General features: G+C 37.6%; 1 protein-coding gene across 7 annotated transcripts in view; it reads left to right on the top strand.

Moving 5' to 3' along the window:
* LOC109402320 (uncharacterized) overlaps positions 1-16,261 on the top strand; it is a 397,433-nt gene that overhangs the window by 232,076 nt on the left and 149,096 nt on the right. The gene's annotated exons all lie outside the window — the stretch shown is intronic.

The raw sequence follows: 16,261 nt of genomic DNA, 5'->3' as shown, positions 1-16,261 counted from the left end.
TAATCGAAATAGGTCATTTGGATGGGAGGGCAAACAGAAGCAGCTATGACAGGAATTGAATTGTTCAAACTAGGGGACCCTTTTAAGAATATGTTTTGGATTTTTTAATAATAACATTCAGATGTTTGTAAGTTACATTATGATAAATCATATTCAAGTTTCAACTTAAGCTTCCCGGTATTGGCCATTGTGAAAAAAAAACAATACTACCACAAGAAGCTCGCGCAGTGTTGGGTGTTTATCTAATTCCCGTCTATCTGAGCACCGACCAATAATGACGAAATTTTTTCTTGCACCTCGCCTAACGCCTCAATTACTAATTTAGGAATAAGCTTCTTTATAATATAAAAAAAAATATTGTAAGAGAAACACTATTTTCTTAAAATAATAAGTTTGAATAATTGTCTCTGGAATTCTGTTCCAGTCTAATCCACGTCTGCGTCTATTTCGGGCACAACCTGAATTCAATTCTCGACTCACTTTCTACATGACGCTATGATGCATAGGATGGTCAAAAATTATGATTTGACCGTAGGTGTTTATTCAAAAAGTCGGTCAAATTATTCGCAATCCAAATTAAATCATGTGTTTAAAGAACGATTGAACAGAAAGTTTTAAATTGAGATGGATGTAGCTTTGGAATAACGCACAACATATTTCAATTAATATTTCTGCCCACCTTATCATAATACGCCATCACAGTGCAACGAGGAAATCTTTCTCTATGGTTGTGGAATACGATGTTTCGTATACAGAAAATCCTCACACATATTTGCTTGCATCCTCCCAAGGCGAAGAGAACATAATTAATTAATTAATTATCGATTTTTGCAGCTCAATCACCCGAGTGGATGTTTTACTTAATTCAAAAAGCTAGGCTTTACATGAGCTGAACAAGAATTCAGGTTAATCGCTACATCTTCGAGTCTTCTCGTGGTGTAGTTGGCAACGCGCCTGTCTAGTGAGTAGGAGTCGTGAGTTCGTGTCTCACCGAGAGGACGATTAACTTTTTCGCAAATTCCACTCCAATTTGTTCGTTTCTCACTCACGCCAGTATTTATAAAGTCTAGCTTTTGGAAACGAACATGATGTTTACATTTTACTGACGGGAAAATATGATTTATTAGATTAAAAAAAAGGTTTTGCTGCATTCTGCAGCAATGAAACCCAACTTTGAAGTGACACAGAGATTTTTTTGGGATGTGAATTGAGTTTGGTTTAACATACATGTGAATCTGGCAAAGCTAACATTGAACGGCGATAAAGAGCAATTCAGCTATCTGCTGCGGTCTTCGTCTTACGCAAAACGAGACAATTTTTCAACTCGCAAGTGGAGTGAAATTGAAATGTGAGAGTTTGCTTAATTACACTGTACGACAAAAAAAAACTTTTGCCGTGATCAGAGACCCCATTAGTAGGGCATAAAAGCGCATGGAAAATCTAGAAAGATGCCATTTTCAAATCTGTTGGAGCACCCCTAGAAACTTTTTGAGATGAGTTTGAATTTTATTCATTTTTGAAGGTTTGACACGAGATTTAGAAATCATCAAAAACACTTTTGAAATACAATATCTTTGAAATGCAGCTTTGTGTACCGCTGAAATTTTCACAGATCTGAGAAGTAACTTTGATAAATAACTAGTCAAAATTTCAGCCTATTACGACATTCCGTTTCATTGATACATATCCGAGAAGAATCAAATATGATTTATATAATACAAATTCTTGAAGTTTTCTCTTAATTCAATCACAAAAATCAAACCCCTATCCTTATCTAATAATAACAAAATAACTATTTTATTTTGATTTGACTTCGAAATGCTACACTTATGATCTGAATAATTGAATTCAAATTTTCGAGAAGAAAATCCGGTCGATTTTTCAAATTACTAACGTGGTAAGCCTGTGTAAAAATAAAAATAAAATCTAGTACATTTATATTTTGCGATCAGTACAAAAAAAAACGTTTCCAGTGTTTTCGTGGGTTGTCTATATGCACTTAATGTTTCGAAGAACCTCCTAGCCATACCAAGGTGGTAAAATTGATAACTTTATTGAATAAAACAAACCTATTTCAAAACAATGAATTAAAGCTGGCATTGTGCAGAAAACATGGTTTAAGTTCACGTTAAGTAAAATATTTCCAATCTTAATTTCAAGCTCAATAATGACCTCCAGTATTGTAAAATTGCTTTATAAGTTCCAGCGACATAGGGTCTGGAACCATTTGGGCAGGATCACCTATTTTGGGCACTTGTGTCTATGACTCAGTCAATTTAGAATCGATTGACTTGATTTTTGAGACACGATCAGATACGCATAGTATGTAGCTATGTGCAACAATTCAAGTCAATCGGTTTGGAATTGACTGAGTTATAGCAGCAAGTGCCCAAAATAGGTGCTCCTGCCTAAATGATCCTAGACCCTATTTGTTAATATAGTGATAGATAGTATATCCAGAAGCACTAAGGCGAGTTAATATAATTTATTTAGTCCAAATAGTCCAAATTTGTTTCAATGCAGAGGTCGTTGAAATTTGAATATATTTCCGCATCGTTTTTAATTTTTTAAGGACATGGAACTGCTTGATATCCACCAGGTCAAGCTATCTGGAACGGTTACTTAGGTACACACCAAATTATTGAAAAGCATTCTCATCCATATGCGATATATGGATATTTCAATTTTGGCACGACTCGAAATTCGATCAAAACAAAATACTCCCTTGAATTAAGTGGACGAAGTGTATTTTGCCTTAATTGTGTTCCTAATCCATCGCATTCAAAATCGCAGTTTATTGGTATTTAAACATGATTATGAAAGTAACATTTGATGTCAAATGTTACAATAAACTTTGTTCATTTTCATAAGCGTCAAAAAGTTTTTGAAAACTGCAATTAGAACATTAAATTTATTTGGAAAAGTTTTTCCTTAAAACACTCATGCTGACCTCAATGAATTAATCTAGCTTTCTTCCTGTGGATCCTTTGTAATCATATCCTAAAATTTCTCGTGTAGCTTTCCAGAATCAAACTCAGATGTTTGAAATACAATTTTCATCTTCTTCAGTCAGAGACTGAAAAATACATTAACACTAGAAAACGGACGTCACATCTAGTGACCTAGTGGAGAACTTGTGAAGAAACGTTTTCTCCTACTGGAGCGGAAATTCATCCAATATTCCGAGGCGTTCGAAGTATTCGAAAGACTGACACTGCACGACATTAACGCATAGAAGTTTTTTAAATGGATATGAATATGGGCGTGCTTTATGGGATCAGAGTTAAGCCTTCGCGGATATGTATCAATGAAACGGGATGTCGTAATAGATAGAAATTTTGACTAGTTATTTATCAAAGTTGCTTCTCAGATCTGTGAAAACTTCAGCGGTGCAAAAGTTTCTAGGGGTGCTCCAACAGATTTGAAAATGGCATTTTTCTAGATTTTTCATGCGCTTTCATGCCCTACTAATGGGGTCTCTGATCACGGCAAAAGTTTTTTTTTGTCGAACAGTGTTATTTTAGATTTCCAGTACTATATAGGTTGGTAGTTCAAAGTCTACATCTTTTTGATTCCATTGACGAGCCCTTGGCAAAGGTAAGTTGTTAAATCTGTAAAGATTGGCTATTTTCCGCCAGATATGACGGAAATTAGAACATATGACGAAATAGATTTCCATCCTATACAATATGAGCAAAGTGGAGTTTTAGGTCCAAATTGGCGAACGTCCTGAAATCACAAGTGTCACGAGACGCCGAGTTACTGTTTCTATCTTTCTTATTTTTCTATCGATTGAACTTACGACGATATAGATGTAAATTTTGATTTTTCAATTAATAATAATTTCCAAGAGAATCCTTGAAGGAATCGCAAGGGAATACTCTGGAGATATCCCGGAGAAACTCATGAACGAATCGCGAGTGAATACTCTTGAGAAATCCTTGGATGAAATCACGGAGGAGTCCAAGAGAAATCGGGAGAGAAACCCCAAGGGAAATCCCTGGAGCAAATTCTTTAGGTATACCTGGGAGAATCCTGGAAAGAATCCCTGGAAAAATGTATTTGAGAACTCTTAGGAGAATTCCAGGAGGAATCACTTTGAAAATCGTTAAAGGTCTCTGAAAAAATCCTTGAAGGAATCCCAGAAAGCATTTCGAAAGGAGTCTACGATGATAGTCCTGGAATAATTTCTGGAGAAATTGCTGGAATAATCTACACACTTCCAAAAAGTCGTGTAATTTTGTGTCATTTATCTCCGACATATTACAGCGAGCGAATTGACACAATATTAAGTACGATCTTATTTTTACACGATGCGATGTTTGCGAAACATCTTGTAATTTTACTACCTCACAAGCACAGCAACATAACCTCAAAACAAAAAAGGCAACCCTCCTCGTTTTCCGGATAATTCTGATGCATTGAATACTCTTTCTATGATTACCTGTTAAAACAATATATATTTTATTCAATTCATTAAAAGCTTCATCTCAAGTTTGTTTGTTTTCCACAATTTAAATCATTTTTCACACAGGAGGCAGTCCGGAAGCTTTCATCCGTCGGTCGGTTAGATTCGATGCTGCTGGATTGACTTCCACACGGTTCGAATCACGGTTGCGATTACAGCTACGGCAAAAGGAATAAATTAACCAGCAAATCACATTAAACACTCTCTGCCTCATGAATCACACTTTTATTTACTTACTTGACTGACAAAAAAACGATTGCTTAAAACTTTTCGAAAATTTCACTACCGAAATTCAAACTCCTTTTGTTTTGGTCTGTTCAGGTTTGACGTTTTGAGCTGTTCAGTCATCGCCCGTGTAATTTTGTGTCATTTCAAATTTAAAGTCAAGGCATATAACAGAAAATTGTAAGCTTTTCAGTAAAAAGACGTTCAATGCGCTGGTTTTCATGATTACATCATTATAGATTTAAAAATGAATCAATTTTTCAATTAAGACATGGTAACTTGTGTCAGTTTATGCGATTGCGTCAGCATTAAAAATGAGATTTTGGAGAAACTTCTGGATGAATTTCTGGAGGTATCCTTGGAGCAATTCTTAAAAGAATCCCTAGAGAATCATGAAACGTAGCTCTAGAAGAATCCCAAAAGAATATCTATCTGAAAGAATATTTCACCGAGTAACACAAATGCCGTGACTAGCTGTATAGAAGATATATAAACTAATTAAATATGTGTGTGCTGACGGAATTCATTTGGTGGGAACCCTGGAGGAATTTGTTTGAGAATCCTTGAAGGAATAACCGGAGGGATCTTCGTAGAAATTCTAGAGGGAACACGTTGAGAATGTCTGGAAGAATCCTCGAAGATATTTCATGAAACATCACTAAAGGAATCCCTGGAGATATTCTTGGAGGAAGCCATAGAGAAGTTCCCGGAAGAATCGCTTCTTGAATTCAAGGACGAAATCCTAGAGAAATTCCTGGAGTAGTCTCGAAAATAATTTCTACACAAATACCAGAATCCTGGGGGTACTCATGGCACAAATCTTGGAGAAATCCTTAGACGAATCCCTTGAGGAGTCCTTGGAGAAATTCCTGGAATAATCTTCTCCACAGCTCCCTGAAAGAATTCTTGGGAGAATCCTGATAGAAGCTCTTGAAGGAATCTCTTCTGGAATCCCAGGGGGAATATCTTTCAAAACCCTTTTCAAAAGAAAATGCGTGAAGGAATCCCTGTATGAATCTCTTGAAGAACCCATGAAAAAAAAATACAAAAAGAATCTCTGCAGAAATTAATAAAGAAATTCCCGAAGGAATTCCCGGAAGGAAGCTTTGGATGAATTATTGTAGAAATACTTAAAGGAATTTCTGAGGAATCCCAGATGTAATTCTTGAATTGGAAGAAATTCTTTAATGGATCCTTACACGATGTCTATGGCAAAAAATGGTAACGAACAAATCAATATTGCTGAATCACCCATCATTTGAAAGCTGAGGATGTTCCCTTTGATTCAATGCTAAGTGATAAATGTTCCTTCGAGGGGTCTAGAACAATTTCTATTTTTTTTCGTAATTTCTAGAATACATTTTCTAGAAATACCACCAAAATTTACATGATAACCGAAATAGAACATTCCAGTCTTTGTCACTGGGCGTTGCATGTTAGTCCGTTGTCACTGGAAGCATTGAACGTGTCCATGTAATCAAAGGTTTATTTTTTTTAATATTCGGCACAAATTTTCAAACAAATTCTGAATGTTTTTACGAAACATTTTTACGAACTGGTCGCCAAATTTGATTACAATCAAAAGTGGCTCACAAGCTGGAAATATTTGAGAACACTGACTTATGTAATACATGTGTGTTACTATGGTGGAGGGAGTTCTGAATGAATTCCTGGAGAAATCACATACCGACTCCTTGGTGTTGGGGTTGGGGTTGTTAATGCCTCTTTTGAGGATATCCCTGGATACATCTCTGAAGAGGAATCCCTAGAAGAATCCCTTGACAAACCCTTGAAAGATACTCTATTGGAATTCTTAAAAAAAAAATCTGGAAGAATCCCTGAAGAATCCGTAGAGAAATCTTTGAATGAATCCTTGGAAGAAAACCTGGAGAAATTACTGGAGAAACCCCTGGATGTCTAAGAGAGCTTTTGTAGAAAAGCATGGAACAATCCCTAGTAGTATCTGAAGGAATATCTGGAAGAATCGCTGAATAAATTCCTAAAGAACTATAGGCAAATTCTGAAGGAATCCTACACGGTATTCCTGGAGAAATCTCTCGTAATATCCCTTCTTTAAGCTATAAAGGAATTCCTGGTATAAAGTCCTAGGGAACTTGAAACCCTTGTTAGCCCTGAAGGTTTTCCTGGGTTTAAGGAATTTAGAGAAGAATTCTTAAAGGATTTTGGAGAGCCATCTTTGGTTCCACAAACCATCTCCTGAGAAATACCGGAATACATCGCTAGCCCAATCCCTACAAGAATCCTCGTAAAATTTCAAGCGATCAGTCTTAAGAGAAATCCTGAGAGAATTCCTGGATAATATCTGAAGGTTTTTGGATGAAATCTCAGAAGCAATCCTTGGTAATATTCCAAAAAGTAAACCCTTGTAGCAATTCTGGAAGAACTTCGCTTTAAGAAAACTTAAATATATTTTGGTTAAAATGAATCAAATACATACAAATCCTGGAGTTCCTGGAAGAATATATCAAGAAATTCTTGAAAGAATCCCTAAGGGAATATCTAGATACATCTCTGAAGAAATTCCAAGAATCTCTCTACCTGGTGTTTATTGATTAAAAACTTTCGGCCGTTTCAATCACGAAAACATATGGGGACCCTTTAGGCTCAACGGTGGCCCTGTGAAAATCATCGGCCTCATTGAAGCACAGTACAGGTCATTTTCGTGCAGAGTACTGCATAACAGTGTCACGCCCGATCTCATCCGGGTCGTTGCTGGAGTGAGGCAAGAATGTAAAACTGTTCCTTATCGTTATCGATGCGATCTTGGTAGGTGCGATTGATCGTGAACCAAATCATGGGTTGCTGTGGCAGCCCTTTACCTTGGAGCACCAAATGACTTCGAACTGGCTGATGATGTTGCTCTCTTAGCTCAACGGCACTCTGATATGCAGAGTAAGTTTGATGAGCTTGCCGATCACTCCTCGGCAACAGGTCTCACCATCAAAGTCAACAAGACCAAATCGTTGGATGTAAACACGGCCAACCTTTCCAGCTTCTCGGTAGCTGGGCAAGCAGTGAAGATTGTTGAAAGCTTCCAATATCTTGGTAGTCAGGTGGCTGATGGTGGCACCAAGACATAGGTGCACGGATCAAGAAGGCGCGAGGGCTGCATTTGCGAGTTTAAGAAATGTATGGAAAACAATCAGATTAGTCGATGCACCAAAATCCGAATTTTCAACTCGAACGTGAAATATGAGTAGCTGTACGCCAGGGAAACTTGGTGTGTATCAGTGGAGTGTTCTCCACGGCTGCAGGTCTTCATCAATACATACCTGCGGTCATTGGCGAAGCCAGCATTTTCATTTCTCTTACTCACTCTCCTAAACATACACGAGAAAGAGAAAGATAGAAGAGGGGGCAGCTTGCCTCCTCTTTCATCCCACTCTCTCTCGTATATGTTTAGGAGAGTGAGTAAGAAAAAAGAAAAAGCTGGCTCCGCCAGTGCCTGTGGTATATAATTCGTGCATGGTGGCCTCATAATTGGATGTCCAATGTAGAGCTGCATCATCGATGTCATCAAAAGCCGATAGCGACAGAAATTCAGGAGGTGGAGGTGGGTCGGCCACACTCTACGTAGGGGCGGGAACGAAATCTGCAAACAAGTGTTAGATTGGAAACCAGTAGGACATCGCAGCAGAGGCAGACCCAGAGGCTCATGGCGACGCAGCCTCAACAAGGAAATGAAGAAAGTGGATATAAATTTGTCCTCGCCACAGATCAAGGCGAGGGCTGGCAATCGCCCAGGATGGAGATCTTTCAATTCGGCTCTTTGCACCGCCATGGGTGCTTGCTCAGGACTAAAAGTAGCCTCTGGAGCAATTCCTGTAGGTAGAGGAATTATTGCAGGAATTACTGGAGTAATCCCTGGACATGCCTTGTTCGTAGATTTCGGTGTTACAATTTACTCACGCTAACTGGGGTTTCCAGTTAGCCTAGTGGTTAAGGCTATGGATCACCAATCCGGAGACGGCGGGTTCGATTCCCGTTCCGGTCGGGAATCTTTTCTCGACTCCCTTGCATAGTGTATCATTGTACTTGCCTCACAATATACAAATTCATGCAATGGCAGGAGAAGAAAGCCCTTCAATTAATAACTGTGGAAGTGCTCAAAGAACACTAAGTTGAAGCGAGACAGGCCAAGTCCCAGTGCGGACGTTGAGCCATAAAGAAGAAGAAGAAAAATTTACTCCCACAACAGCGTCATTTAGTGCGATAATTTGGCTGGAGCATATGGTTTTTATTCACTTTTATGGTTTTGTGAGAAATATTCTTTTGCAATGTTAATTTGTTTGCGCTATGAAAGTTTTTCTCGAGACTAAAAGCCTCACTTGTTGACCCTTAGGCTATTTTAAATTTTCATTCCGAAAAAATACAAAAACGGTCGAATTTCCAAATTAGTATTGGTCACTCATAAAATCCTGCTCTGCAACTATCATCTCTCTTTTGATCTAAAAACCATGCTGTAGTTGCCTTCACCATGCAAATTAAGTCCAAACCGACGGAACCGGGACAACTCGCTCACGCCTCTGCGTGATTATAGATATTTGAACAACATATAAAACCGTAGACACAGGCAAGCTTCCCCGTCAAACCTGATCATTAAAACTCCACCTCGTGTGTCGGTAAAGCATTTTGTTTTGGTGCTTCTGCACGGACCGCCGAGGGCGCAAAGTTCAAGTTCATGCAGCATAGTCCCCCCCCCCCTTCTCACTCTAGTCGGGTCGGGATGATTTTGCGCAATCGATTGATTGTCAGCTTCTTGAATGCTTTTCTCGTCGAGGTTGATTCGTCCATTTCGTACGGCGGACGTAAGATGGACACTTCAATTGAGTGAGGCCTGCCATCAAGGTAAACCTAACTGTAAAGTCTATTGGAAAACAGAAAACGATAGTCTTCTCGCGGCACGCGGCTGACTGGCTGGCTGAATGGTTGGGATTCGCCGTGCATCCATATCAATATGTAGGTGAGCTCGTGCGCGGGGGAAGAACGCGTGACGACGACGACGTCGACCGCGGAACGGAAGGAATGGAAAACTTTTACTCCAAAACCGGGCAATCCAGACGAAAGATCGCTTCATAGATGGGTCACTCGGACAGTATGTCTTGCCCCTTCGTTTTTTTTTTTCCTTTCGCGGGATGGCTTTCATAGTCGTCTCTCTTTGCACTGTTTATGGCCATTATCTGCGCCATCGGGATCTAGTGGAGATTTTGACGACGATGCTGACAACGATGATGACGACAGCTGCAACGAGCACGGTGGCTTGGCAAGTTTGCAACTATTCAAGGCGCATCGAGCTGGCTGCAAACGATTCCAGCTCCGTGCGATTTGATTTACTTTGCCCTAGATGCGTTGCGGAGGAGACATGTTTATGATTTGTTTTAGTTTTTATGCCTTTTCCTTTTCGTTTATTGCTACACCGTATTCCAATAATTGCATGAGATGCATTTACAAATAAGAAAATCCTAATTAATCCAACCTGCAGTGCCGGTGCCTTTCTTATGTGTTCAAAAATACATTTTGTTCTCACATTTGCCCACTTTCGACAGGTAACCTGAAACCGGCTCTGGAAAACTTTCGGTGGTCACTTATGTCATTTATGCTCTGTGTCTGTTCTGACCCGTATAAAGTTGAGCATCAAGCTGGACATTTTTTTTATTATCGTACAAATTGGGCCGAAGGGTCTCAGATTTTCATGAAACTTTTTCCACAGGCAGAGGGCTCATGGATATATGAACATAAAAAAATTGAGGAAAATTCAGGGTCGTCTATTTTCCCGGAAAACTCAGGTGGATTTTTTTTTGTTTTCCCCTGGCACTACTTACTTTGAAAAATCATAACTCAAGAACGAAGCATCGTAGAAACAAAGTTTTTTTTAGAAAATGAAAGCCAATTTTCTCAGAAATCAGTTTTCCACTAAATTTTCCACAGTTGAGAAAATTCGTACAGAAAAGCTGGAAAAACTATGCCCGAACTCGTGGAAAATTTTCGCAAAAAATATTTTTGAGAAGGTTATTTCATAAGCTTTAATCGCTGAAATTTTTGGAAAGCACTTTTTTTTCGTTTTTGATTTATGATTAATTTTGTTGAAAAATGTGCCATAAAAGTCTTTTCTTTGAAAAATCATAACTCAAGAACAAAGCATCGTAGAAACAAAGCTTTTTAATGAAAATGAAAGCATACCCGAGCATAGTTTCATAACAACCGGATAACATACTGTGTTATCTGATATCAAAAACAATTAACTAAATTTGTTTTCATTGAGGCTGAATAAGCAGGCAACATAACAAACATGATAACAACCAAGTATATCCGTGATACCAATAAAATATCTCATTATGTTATCATAAAAGGCATACTGATAACAACTTCTGTACATCTCTCAATTTTGTCCAATTGAAAACTTATTTTGTTATCAGAAAGATATTTGCAACGGTCATTGATAACTAACTACCGTTGTTGTTGTCGACGATGATGCCCCCAGTTTGACAGGTAATGGTAACATGAACTACCAAGTTGATAACACAAAATCGTACAATGAGTTCTGGAGCGAACACTAGTTATCAGTTTGTTACTGCTCAGTTATTGTACTTTGCTCGGGTATTTTCTCAGGAATCTAAAAAAATATGAAGTGGAAAAAGTTTTCCACTGTTGAGAAAATTCATAAAAAAAAACGGAAAAACTATGTCCGAACTCGTGGGAAATTTTCAAAAAAATATTTTTGGGAATGTAATTTTATAAGCTTTGATCGCTGAAATTTTTGGAATGTACTTTTTCCTCGTTACTGAGTTATGGTCAATTATGTGAAAATGACCATGTTAGCCTATATTATATGGTCATTGTTGCCTGTTTGATCTACTTCGGCCTTGGACTGGCATATGGAGATTTTTTTTATCGTACAAATTGTTACAAAGGTTCTCAGAATTTAATGATTTTTTTTTCAGAGGAATATATAAGAACAAGAACTAAATTGAAAAAAAAATCAGTGTCGCCTAATTTTCCGGAAAACTCCAGTGGAAAAAAAAATACAAAATAAAAATTGTTTTCCACAAAATTTTCCACTGTTGAGGAAAATCGGTTGGAAACAGTCGGAAAAACTATTTTCGAAGTTCGCAAAGTTCCAAAAAAATACTCTTGAAAGGAATATATACTCTGTAAAATTTACAAGATGTGGTTTTTCTCCGTTCCTGAAATATGACCAATTTTGTAGAAATTGTTCATATAATTATAGCAGCTATATGAGCCGTTTCTTTGAAAACTTAACTTAAGAACGAAGCATCGTAGACACGTTTTTGTGAAATCGTAAGCAAATTTTCTCAGCAATTCGAAAAAAAAAAACAAAATGAAAATTAGTTTTCCGTTCCCGAGTTATGACCAATTTTCTGGATATTGTCCATATTGTTTGTTTTTTATTGGGGTTTCATTACAGCAATAATTAAAACTCACAGTTTTATGGCTTCTTTTATGAAAACCATTGATGAAATGTTTTATAGTATACTATACTTGAAGATATTCATGAAGCCAGATTTTAAAAGTAAACAAAACTCTCCGGTATGTAAACGTTCTGGCATTCATTATTGCCACAATAAAACTGTTCAAACTCTCAACAGATGGCGATCCCTTCTATTAGTAACGACATCTGTTGGTGGAAAAGCGGAAACTACGACACTGCTAGGTTTATTGCGGTCATCATAAAAGTAAACTTGCTTTAGTTTTATTTTCGCTAATTATAATCGTCGCCATATTGAAGAATTAGCTAACGTGAATGGTAAATAGTTAATTTTGATCAAATTAGCAATGAATTGATAGTTTGCGCCATTTCCATAGCATGCTCACTAAGGTGGCCCACACTTATATGAAAAACAAGAATATTGAAAAATGTTAAGCCTTACCTCCTGAATCAATTGTTTTGGACTTCCACAAGCAACGTTCAAAATTTGAGCAAAATCGATTAAGCCTAAGGGGGCGCCCAAAGTGCTTGAAGTTTGTATGGGAAAACGTGGCTAAGAAAATTTAAGTTTTACATTTTTGCCGATAGGTGGCGCTGTAAGCGTTTAATGATAAATGTTTGGGATAGGCAACTTTTTTTCTCCCACAAAAAATTCAACTTTTCATAGAGTGCATCAAAAAATCTCAAATTTTGACTGTTATATGTGCATCATTGGTACAAATTTGAATAATTTTTCGCGAAGTTAGAACCGTTCGGGTAAAACACTATTTTTTGATAACTCATTTTTGAGCTGTCATATCTCGGAAACCAGTGAACCGAATTGAATGAATTTTTTAACGTTTATCAACTATATATTGATACTTAATACAACGTTATAAAATGTAATATTTTCCCAAGGCGAATTAAGTTATACCGGGTTGAAATTTTTACCCATATAGAGGAAAATAATTCAAATTTACAATACCACACAAAAATTACTAAATGTGTTCTTCCTTCAATCTAAACAGGCTCTAAAATATCTGATTAAAGATAACTTGAGAACAGAAGTGGAAAATCTTTGGACATCAACACTAAAATTTATTGACATTGACTTAAAAAAAATACATTTTTCGAGAAAAATCTGAAAAGTGTCAATCCATGATAACTTATTTCAACGTTCAAAAAGTATTTATGTTTTAATAGTTTGTGAAGCATTTGTATATTGTTAGTGTACCATGATTTCGGGTGAAATTGATCAGTGGGGTGAAATTGATTGACGAGAGGGCCATTTTTATTTGTTAAAAATAACGCTTTAAACTTAAAACAATTTGTGAAAAATGTTCATCATCAGGCTCAAGAGTTATTGAATGATGAGTTTACATGTTTTACAGTCAATTAGTCACATATTTCTGTATAAAATTCAATATTTTCCGGATCTGCCTGTCATGCGAAATTTAAAGACACTTTAAAACTTTTGTTACCGTAACTGTATCGCAAATGTAATGAACATTCGAATGAATGTTTCTAGCTGCCAAGTATTCGCTAAACCCGATTTCGTCATTGAAAGTGCAATAATATTGAAATTTATCCATAAAATTGTATTTTTCCGGAAGTTATATCATACTTAGTATGGAAATTGCATACTTTCAGGCGTTTTCTTAAGATTTATTAAACATTAAACTTAAATAATTTAAAATTTAGTAAACTTGTAAATAATTTGCACAGCTTTTCGCTTTCGGGGTGATTAATTCAGGAGGAAAACATATTTTCAGCACTTACAATATCATTTCACTGACTGATCAATTTCACCCCGAAATCAAAATTTTTGATTTTTTATTTCAAATGATATTTTTTGTAATAAAATGACTTGCAGTAGAATTTTTGACCTTGTTGACTGATGAAAAACATGGTCGTACTTGTTTTTAAGCATTAAATTTATCTATATCAATAAGTATTCAAAAATTATTCGCCAAAAACTACGAAAAGTGATCAATTTCACCCGAAATCACGGTACGTTCAAAATTTCATTCAATTAAGTACACTGTTTTCCGAGATATGACAGCTCAAAAATGAGTTGTCTAAAAAATAGTGTTTTACCCGAACGGTTCTAATTTCGCGAAAAATTATTCAATCGAGCCGAAATTTGTACCAATAATACACATATAACAGGTTGATAAGCAGTCAAAATTTGAGATTTTTTGATGCACTCTATGAAAAGTTATAGCATGTTGAACTTTTTTGTGAGAGAAAAAAAAGTTGCCTATCCCATACATTTTGGCCATCCCCTGTATATTCCAAACAACTTTTTCGAAGGCCGCAAAGAAAAGCCTGTGAGAAAAGTTATATATTCATTATTGATATTATTTCTTTACATGTACTGGAAAAACAACCTTTATGGCTCGCCTCATTTTTTTTCTGTATTTACGAGATTTTTAGCCCTAGGCTAGTTCATCTCGGGACCCACGCTTTACTTCCCTTCCGAAGGAAGAACTCACATTTTGTGAGTTTGTTGGGAGTGGGATTCGATCCCAGGTCCTCGGCGTGATAGTCAAGTGTTCTAACCATCACACCAGGTCCGCTCCACACTCGCCTTACTTTATCTAGCGTATAACTTTTATAACAGGCGTCATATCACTATGCGGTCTTCGACATAATTGTTTTTTTTTATCCAATTTATTTATTAAAGGCTCGCTTGTTTAATTGATAACTCTACTGAGCCGAGAGTCGCAAAGAATAATTTGTTATTCTAAAATACAATTCATGTAAAAAAAAAACACTAATAATGGGTCCTGCGAGCGCATTTCTTCCTCGGTGTAGATCCGGAACTAGAATCCGACCTAGTAGCGAACTGGGCACGACGCTGAGCGGCCTGTGGATTCGCCATCGCTTCCGTGATAGCCTTTGCTACTTCTTCCAATGCCTTTATAGCTTCTTTCCGGCGTATCTCCTTGTCTGCATCAGCTGCGGTTTCACAAACGATTGTTTCCCATTGCTGCTCTTCAACCAGGTCCGTAGGCTGCTCCGTAATTTCTTCTTCCAAAATCTCAATAATTTCACTTTCCGCTACTGTTTCCGAAGACAATTCTTCAGTTACTTTTCCTGATACTACGGCGGCGTATGAGTGCGAACTTGATGGTTCCTGTAGTCGCTTGTTCCTAGTTACACGCTGCGGGCAAGAGTCCCGTCGGTGCCCCGTTTGTTGACACGAAAAACAAGTGTTTTTGAGTCCACTATAGAAAATCCTACCCTTTCGATTGAGTACTTCGATCGACGGCGGTATCTCCTGCTTCACGTCGATGTACACACCGCGAACACCGGTGAACATATGGTCCAGTCCCAAGTCCGCGGGGAATTTTTCGCGTATCACACGATCCACATGTCCGTACGATCCTAGCAACTGTGCAAGATTATTGTCGCTCAACTCCGGCGGCAGATCAAAAACGCGAACGTATTGCATGTTGGTACCAGCGATACACATACGTACCACGATAGATTCACCATTTTTGTAGGTGAATTTTCGCGGCTCCGAGTTCCTTTTTAACGCATCCATCATTGCTTCCAAGTTAACAAACTTGACAAATAGTGACCGGTCGTTTGCTGTTTTGTATGCCGTCTCCATAAGCATTGGATCTGCATCCAACTGCTTTATGAATTGAGCAATTTCTTCCCCCGACAGTCGGCGGCTGCCGGGAGGGAACCGAAATTGTGCTGTATTTACAATGTCACTCATTTCAATTATGTGGTGCTAACTTCGACGACAAAAAAAGCACCAACTTGTCGAAGCCAAAGCGAATAAACGGGAACAAAGCGCGCTTGATAACACTGCTGAAACAACAGCGGAGGACAAAGCAAAACCGAGTAGCAAAGAGCACACAAGCATCCGTCTATACTCGACGACCGCTGCGGCAGAACTGACATAATTGTTTGTCATATAGTCACCTACAATAATACCAAAGGGTTTCATCATTAAAAGCTTACAGCGCAGCCTTGCGGCAAATATCGCAAACTTAAAATTTTTGCATATACAGGGTGTTAGGTTCATGAGTGCAAACTTTTTAAAGGGTGATAGAGGACCATAAATGGTGAAAAAAATTGTTCTACGCATATGGTCAAATCTCAAC

The sequence above is a fragment of the Aedes albopictus genome, chromosome 3 (assembly GCF_035046485.1).
Source record: "Aedes albopictus strain Foshan chromosome 3, AalbF5, whole genome shotgun sequence".
In the NCBI taxonomy this organism is placed as follows: Eukaryota; Metazoa; Arthropoda; class Insecta; order Diptera; family Culicidae; genus Aedes; species Aedes albopictus.
The sequence above is the reverse complement of the archived record's forward strand: the minus strand, read 5'-3'. Positions and strand labels throughout refer to the sequence as shown.